The 7894-nt window shown below is 57.4% G+C and overlaps 1 long non-coding RNA gene across 1 annotated transcript; it reads right to left on the reverse strand.

Moving 5' to 3' along the window:
• Positions 1 to 4250: 4250 nt before the first annotated feature.
• On the reverse strand, positions 4251 to 6913 carry LOC137467472 (uncharacterized). The gene is made up of 4 exons (XR_010995515.1): positions 5519 to 6913; positions 4934 to 4969; positions 4771 to 4809; positions 4251 to 4377 (listed from the first exon to the last, which is right to left on the reverse strand). It is a non-coding gene; the product is annotated as an uncharacterized lncRNA (long non-coding RNA).
• Between the last annotated feature and the right edge of the window lie 981 nt (positions 6914 to 7894).

Genomic DNA, 7894 nt, shown 5'->3' on the forward strand with positions numbered 1-7894 from the left:
TCCTGGAGCTGAAGTGGCTTCACAATTGTCCTGGTTTAGGGCAAATTTGGAGAAAACCTCCGGAAGGAGCCCTCAAAAAGCAAACCCCCAGGGCCCCTCTCCCCACCAGTTTCGGGAAGAATTTCCTCAGAGAGAAGTGGAAAAAAACCTGTTTATTTAAGAGGGAAAGCACTCCCCAGCACAAAAAAATGAACACCAGAGGCCCAAACTCTTTCACTGCTCTGAAGAGATGACAAATTCAGAAAGTCTCTCCTGGGAGTGAGCGCTCTGTTATCGGTCCCTCCCACGCTGGGGACGGCTGCTGCAGATCACAAAATGCGAACTCTCAGTGTTTTCCCACATCCCAGACCAGAGCAGGCTTGAATGGTATTCAGGAAAGGGAAAGAAAAACAGTCCAGGATAAAATTAGACTGCATAGCTAAACTGACTAATAAGCAAAAGCAAGGGCAAAAGTAAAAATAGCAGGAGCGAGAGCAAGGCAAAGCAAGCAAGCCATCAAGCAAACAAGCCAGCAAGCACTATCCTGTCTTCTAGACACAGACCATGACAGGAGGTGAGCCGGCTGATAACAAGACAAAACAAACCTTCACTTTTCAGAGCCAGTCCTGAAGGCACAGAACATAACATCAAGCGTAAAGAGAACACAGGAGTGGGGATACAAGCACCATAATGTCACCCTAGGACATATATACATAATAATTAAGAATAAATAATAAAAACATGAAACAAAATATGCAGACGTTAAGCAGAAATATCATAAACTTATGTTTCTGTAGTTGTAAGTAAGGCTATGCCTGAAGTAAGTGAGGAACTGTGAGATGATGAAGGGTTTACAGCGTAGGATGTAAATGTACAGAGTAAGCTGAGAGTTTTGGTGTTATAGTAGAAGCACCTGTGTGTACGTGTAGTAGTAGCCCCTTGGTTAAAAGGATCCACATTGCAGTAGAAGTAAGTAAAGGTGACAGAGCCGTCCTGCCCAGTCCCTCTGACGGTGCCCAGGGCAGCCCCGCTCTGCAGCACATCCTCCACAAAGCAGAAACGGCAGCAGAGCCGTCCTTACAGTCACATCAGTCTTGTCCTGGATCAGCTTCAGGAGATGCCTGCAGCCAGAGACTGACTGTGTCAGAAGCTGGGAAGGTTTCTCCATGAATGAGCTCAGAGTTGTCCTTCCAGCTGCTTTAGCTATCCCTCTGCTTCATTCCTCCCAGGTGCCTGCACGCAGTGCCCTCTCCCCTGCTGGGCTGGGAGAGGAGCTGCTCCTCCAAAGAAATGTCTTTTTGAAGCTCTTCTTGATTTGCCAGGAGCTGCCTCTGTGCCAGGAGCCCAGCCCAGCTCAGCAGCACAGACTCAGCACAGGGACTTTAATGACCCTCTGGGGCTTTGGTGCTCTTTGCAACAGAGCCAGCCCCTCAGAGTGTGCTCAAAAACTTCTCAAGAACTCCAAGTGAGATTGAAACAGTGAAGATTATAGAAGCTTTAATGGGTCCCACTGAGGGGACACAATTAATGTGAAAGTGTCCCCAGGTTCCAGTTAGAGCAGAACACTGGAGGCACTGATGACAGATGGGGACAAACAAGGGAAAGGTGTCTCTGGTGCTGAGCAAATCTGGATGTGTTTCAGGAATGCAAAGGACCAAGGCTGAGCCCCAGCCCCTGGCAAGGCAGATCCTGTCCCTCCCTAATTGCTCAGGGCTCTTCCCGGGATGGGCACTAGCATGTGGCGATGTGTAATGCCAAGGGCAGCACCATGGGGCAGCCCCTGCCAGGCTGCTGAGCAGGGACAAGGAGGCAATGAGGCCCCAGGGCTGCAAGGGTCACTTGTCCCCTTGTGGCCTCAGGCCCAGGGCCAGCAAGTAAAGGTGACAGGTTAGAAAAGCAAAAATAAACTCGGTGGCAACTTTTATTTCTTGGGAATAGAATTATGCTTTCTGCGGTCGTGGAACAGCAGGCCAAAGGCTGACAAACTGAATCCTCACTGGAGCCAACAGAAGCCGTGAGAAAGCTGACAGCTCTTTGTGAGAACAGCGCTCTGGAGCAGTGAAAATCAACTTGTTTTTCCTGAGGAAGAGCTCTAGGGCTGTGGAAACCAACCTGCTTTCCCCGAGAAAGAGCTCTAGGGCTGTGATAAACACTAGCCACCTGTATAAACTGGTTTACACCGTTAGATTGAAAAATGAAATTATCTCTCACAAACAACTTTTCCTGCACGGACACATCAGGGGTTTGAGTCAGCAATCAATGCAGGGTAACAACTTGTTACTGACCAACTGGGGATAGACAGGGCATGTTCTCAAAAAGCCCTATAAAAAGGGACGCGCAAAATAAATCGGGATTGATCCTTTCTTCTGGCACCATACAGTGCGTCCTGCAGCCTCCTTTATCGAGCGCTGTTGCAGTGCCCTTTTATTTCATAGCTTGTTGGATGGTCTGTTCCAGTTCAGCCCCTGGATGTTGTATTTCCCCAAGTTGGATTATTCCCAGTTGATATCCAACCCATTTTACCCTTCAATCACTATAATCCTCACCCTGTATCCCAGTGCCTTCCCTGTCCATCACTGTAAACCTTGCTCCTGTTCTGGACCCTTCCCTGTCAGTCTCCTCTGAACCCCGCCCCTGCCAGTTCCGCCCCACCAGAATTCCCCTAACGTTCGATGCCCCATTGGTCCATGTGACCTGCCCGCTCCACCCCTTTATCCCCATTGGTCCCTGAATTGTCTTCCCCTCATTTCGCTCCTCCCTCCCGGCTTCCCTATTGGCTCAGGGATTGTGCCCAGCCGCGGTTCTCGTGCTGTATAAAATCCTGAGCACAGCGGTGCTCGGGGCTCTTCGGTCCCTGTTCATTTTGATGAGTAAAGCTTCCTCAGAATCTCATTCCAAAGGCCTCCCTCACCTCTTTTGGCCGCTCCCAGGTGCTGACACCATTTCAGCTGGAGAGAAGACAGCTCTAAAGTTCAGCTCACCCTATTCCAGGGGAAGCGGTTCCCCACTCATGGCACCGCACTGCCCCGGAGCTAGCCCTGGAATTCCAGTGCAGCGTCAGCCCGGGGCTCCTGCTGGGCTGAGTGTGCCCTCAGGCAGGGCTCAGCTCCCCCACAGCATCTCGGTGCTACCTAGGAGCCCCGTGGAGAAGACCCCTGTGTGCCCCGTGCTCAGAATTTCACTGCCAGCACAGCAGGGATGCGACCCGAATCTGCCTCAAACCTGCTGGGGAGGGGAACTCCTGCGCCAGGGGGTTTCTTGCTGTTCTGCTGCTTGTGGCCAGGACATTTTCCCTGCCCCTCTGCCCGGGCAATGCCCTGTGCCAGCTCTGCTGTGAGCCTTCCCCAGGCTGGTGCCAGCACCAGCGGTTCCTTCAGTGCTGGAGCTGGAGTCAGCGAACACGACCGAGCCCCTGGTGAGCTCCCAGGACAACCAGGGACAACTGATCCACCCGGCCCAGCCCAAAATTCCCCCAAATCCTGCTGGAGCCGATACATTTGGCAGCCAGAAATGAATGACCCCAGAGCCAGGGAGAACCACTGACCATTTTCCTGGACGCCGCCATGGCTCTACCCCACCGTGGCCAGGCATTACAGGTGACCGTGTAGGGCCCCTCAGCCAGGAGAACCCACAGCCCTGCAGAGCCCTGGAGACAGACTCAGCAGCCCCATCCCACCAGGGAGCCACATTTCAGGACCAATTAATAATTACAACATGCCTTTGACATATTAAGATGTTTGAACCATGAAATCCTTTGGAGTGAATAAGGAATTCTGGGGGGAAAAAGGTTTAAAAGAGACCTTGGTATGAATTTAATTGTTTCCTTTTCACCGGTGCCAGGCCATTCCTACCGCACTCGTGGCGAAGTGCAGCCTTCCTCACCACCCACCAACACCAACTCAACACCACCCTGCACACCCACCCACCGACTCAACCCACTCCCCCTGGAGCCTGCACAACCCCCAGCACACAATTTGTCTGGGAGAGAGCACGGGCTGTGCCAAGGCAGCAGAGCCCGGACCTGGCCTGACTTCCCTGGAGCACTGGAAAGGAGGAAATCCAGAGCCACGGACACACACGGACACAGAGCAAAGCTTTGCTGAAAGGGTTTATTGATTACTGATGACTGATGATTGAGGGGAAATGGCCCAGGGCTCAGAGGGGTCAGGGGGTTCCTCCAGGGATGATCATCTCCTCATGACCCTGGAGAGGAAAAGGACACTGCTCCTTCTCACCCTGAAAGACAAAGCCCAGAAGGTGACCATCTCTGGTGCCCGCTGGGCCACGGATGGGCTTTGTCCCCACCCTGTCCCTGCAGGCACGGCTCACCTAGGCCTTCAGAGCGGCAGCCAGGCGCTTCACCCGCAGAAGAGTCTCCAGCTTTTCATCCAGATTGGGCTGGGGACAGAGGCAGCGTTAGAGACACACTGGGGGCATTGGGCTGGGCTGGGAGGCAGGGGAGAGCAGGGGGGGCCTTGGGGAGGGGGCTGCGGCAGCAGTGGGGCGCAGGAGCTGCTGTGCTCCTGCCCAGAAGCACTGGGCTCCTGGCCAAGGGGCACAGCCGGGGCAGGGGCTGCGTCCTGGCTCATCCAGGGGGTCCTGGGCTGACAGGGATGGGAATGCAGCAGGGGCCCTGGGCAAAGGGCTCCCTGGGGAGGAGGCATGAGGCAGGCTGGTGACTGGGGGGACACTAGGGGTGTGTTGGGCTGCGCTGGGACAAACTGGTATGGCCTGGGCTCTGGTGGCCATGAAAGGGGAGGGTCTGACTGCAGCAGAACTCGTGGTACCCACCAGAGGCGTCTCCAGGTCCACGACATCGCCTAAATCCACCTGCAGAGAGACCAGGAGACCTCGCTGGTCACTGGGATGTCCCCGGTGCCAGCAAGGGATGGGGGCAATGAACTGCCCCCCAGTTCCCTGAGGGGATGCCCTCCAATGCCAGCACCCCACTCACCTCCCGGAGATCATCTTGGGTTCCTTCCAGGAGTGCCTGGAAAGGAGAACAAAGGCTGGCTCTGGGCTGGACCTGGTGGGGCTGTGGGGGCACACGGGTGCAGGGAGCAGGGCGCAGGCAGAGGGATGGGAATTCAGGGCCTCCAAGGAGATCTGTTTGAGCCGGGGGAGACCCAAAGACACCGATCTGGGCTCAGCTGAGAACCCAGGGGACAGGGCTGGGGGGTGGAAGGAGCAGGGTGCAAGGCACAGGGGAGGAGAAAGGAATTGCGGTGCAGGGCCACGGGAGTGCAGGGGAGGGGCTCGGTGGGGACAGAAGAACGAGGACAGGAGGGGAAAAAACCCACGGGATTGGGAGATGCTGTGGGAGTGGAGGGTGAGTCAGGGAATTGTCCAGGGGGACCCCTCTGCCATGGCCAGGAAGAAAGGCAAAGGATTGAGGGGGGACACGGAAGGAAAGGCCTTGGGAATGGTCAGAGGGAGGGCGACTGGGGACCCTGGACGGGACACAGAGGAGGCAGCAAAAGGGTGGGGTGGGAGGCCAGAAAGGGCAGGATGGGGGGACAGCGTTTGGCGGGTGCCTCACCCTGGTCTGAGCGGGGGGGCACAGCAGGATGGAGAAGAGCAGGGCCACGCCGAGCACAGCCACCTTCATCTTCCTCTCGCTCTGGGCAGCGCTGGGTGAGGCTGCAGCAGGTGAGGAGCACCTTTATCCCTGCCGGGGCTCCTCCCTGCACCCTCCCTGCCTGCCCCCAGGCCAAAGCCCGGCTTGGCACAGCCCCCAGACCTGGCCACCAGCCCAGCCCTGGCCCAGTGTCCACCCCACCCCACCTGTGGAACGGGTCCAGCCCCCTTGCCCGGCATCCCTCCAGCTTCCTGCACGGGGCTGTTGTCCCTGGAGGGGCACAGGCACCTGGGGGGCCGGGGGGGGCAGGCAGGGAGCCAAAGGCATCTGGGGACCCTGTGGGGACAGCCCCCAGTCCAACCCAATCCATCCTCCAACAGCCCCCAGAGCCAGATCCCCCATCTCCGGCTGCCCCTTCCCTCCCAGAGCTTTCCCTCTGGGACAGCCCAGAGCTGAGCTCAGCCCCAAACCCAACATGTAGGGGAACAAGGGGAACGAGGGACATGGGATCAGGGGGGTGATTGGCATCTCCAGTCCCTGGAGACACTGGGGAGCACTGGGCCATGCTGATCACCTGCAGACAAGGCTGGGGCCGGGCAATGGCTCAGCAGGGACAATTCCCACATCCACACAACCCGAGATCCCTTTCCCTGCAGGTGCCAAACCCGTCCCAGCTCCATCCCCAGAGCAGTGTCCAGAGGGGAATGTGCCCTGCCCTGCCCCTCATCCTGTCACCCTTGCAGCCACGGAGCCCTCCCAGAGCAGCTGGGTCATGGCCCTGGCCCTGAACCAAGGCCAGCGCTGGCCCTGAGCAGGATGGGCCCAACCCAGGGGCCATGGGGAAGTGGGCACCTGTCCCCAGGCAGCCGCTCGGAGCTGACTGGGGTAACAGAGGTGCCCTGTGAGGAGGAGGGCTGTTGGTCCCCTGCCAGCATCTCTGGCAAGCCCTGTTCAGCCAGGCCCTGAGGCACCAGGAGGACATCCTCAATCTTGGCCTTCCAGGAAGGAAAATCCACGGTGCAGTGCTTCCCGAGAGCTGTCCATGGCTGTGATTCCTGTTGGACATTCCAGGGCATTAGTGAAGGCTTCTGCACCTCTCTTGGCCCTGGGACAATGTGGATCCTGCAGAGAAGTGTGGGCCAGCTGGGAAAACATTCCAGGCCACTGCCTTGACTGTTTGCTCTGGAGCTCACCCAAGGAGCCGCAGGGCCCACGGGGGAAGATTTTCCTGGGGAGTTTTGCTGCTTTGTGCCCATGGAGGAGAGAGCAGAGTGTCCCTGTGGGGGATTCCTGAGCAGACGGACAAGAGCTGTGAGGTCATTGCTGTGCTGAGGTCACTTTGGAGGGGAATTGAGGATGTGTCTGCAGGGTCCGAATTGGGGAACTTTGGCCAAGGAGAGCTCCAGGCTTCCTGGAGATCAGTGCCAGTCATGGGGTGGCATTGGACAGCCATTGGTCACGTGCCAACAGCCTGGGGAGTACGAGCTGGACACGCACGGAGGCTCCCAGTGCAGCTGGATTGGCACCCAGCTCTGGGGGTCCCATGGGAATGTCCCTGCTTCCCCTGGGCTCTGTCTCATTTTGGTGGAATCTGTTCCTGTGGTCGTGCAGCCTTTCAGGAAGGATGAGTTTTCCCTCTGCTCTCAACCACAGTCTCAGCAGGGAAGAGCCGGACTTTTCCTGCTCCAGGGAAAGGCGCTGGTGGCACAGCCCTCGTGTCACCCCCCGGTTCTGTCTGCAGCACTGGGGCTTGGACATGGGGAAGAGAGAACTTCCCGGGGGTGGGGAAGCTCTGCTGCAGAACCTGGAAGGAAACCCAAAGGCCCCCAAGCATTTCTGCAGGAGAACTCCTGCTCCAGTGTCGGTGGGGCAGAGCAGAAGGGCTGCTCAGTCTGGGCACCCTGCTTCGGGCTCTTGTGCTTGGCTGGAACAAACCCCACCAATCCCTTCCCTGAGCAGCAACAGAGGGGCCCTGTGTCCATGCTGGCATCCAAAAGGCACAGCCAGGGCTCCTGGCGTGGCTGGGTCAGTGGCCATGGGACACAGCAGCCCCACGGCAGCACCAAAGATGTGTCTCTGGCGGGCACTGGTGCAGAGTGTGCTGGGAAAGCCCCATTGCAAAGGGGCAGAACCCATCCCTGTTTCTGGAGGGACAGCAGGATGCCACCGGCTGTGTGTGCTGGAGGCCCAGGAAGGTCTCACTGGGAAGGAGTGGCCAAAGCCCCCTGGTGGGACTGGCCCGGGGGCTCTGTTCACCCTTGGCTGGGACATCCCGGACCCATCCAGGAGCCTGTGGGCTTTTGGCAGTGCAGAAGGTGAAAGAGCTGTTTGTCTTGC

This window comes from Anomalospiza imberbis, unplaced genomic scaffold (assembly GCF_031753505.1).
Source record: "Anomalospiza imberbis isolate Cuckoo-Finch-1a 21T00152 unplaced genomic scaffold, ASM3175350v1 scaffold_65, whole genome shotgun sequence".
Classification (NCBI taxonomy): Eukaryota; Metazoa; Chordata; class Aves; order Passeriformes; family Viduidae; genus Anomalospiza; species Anomalospiza imberbis.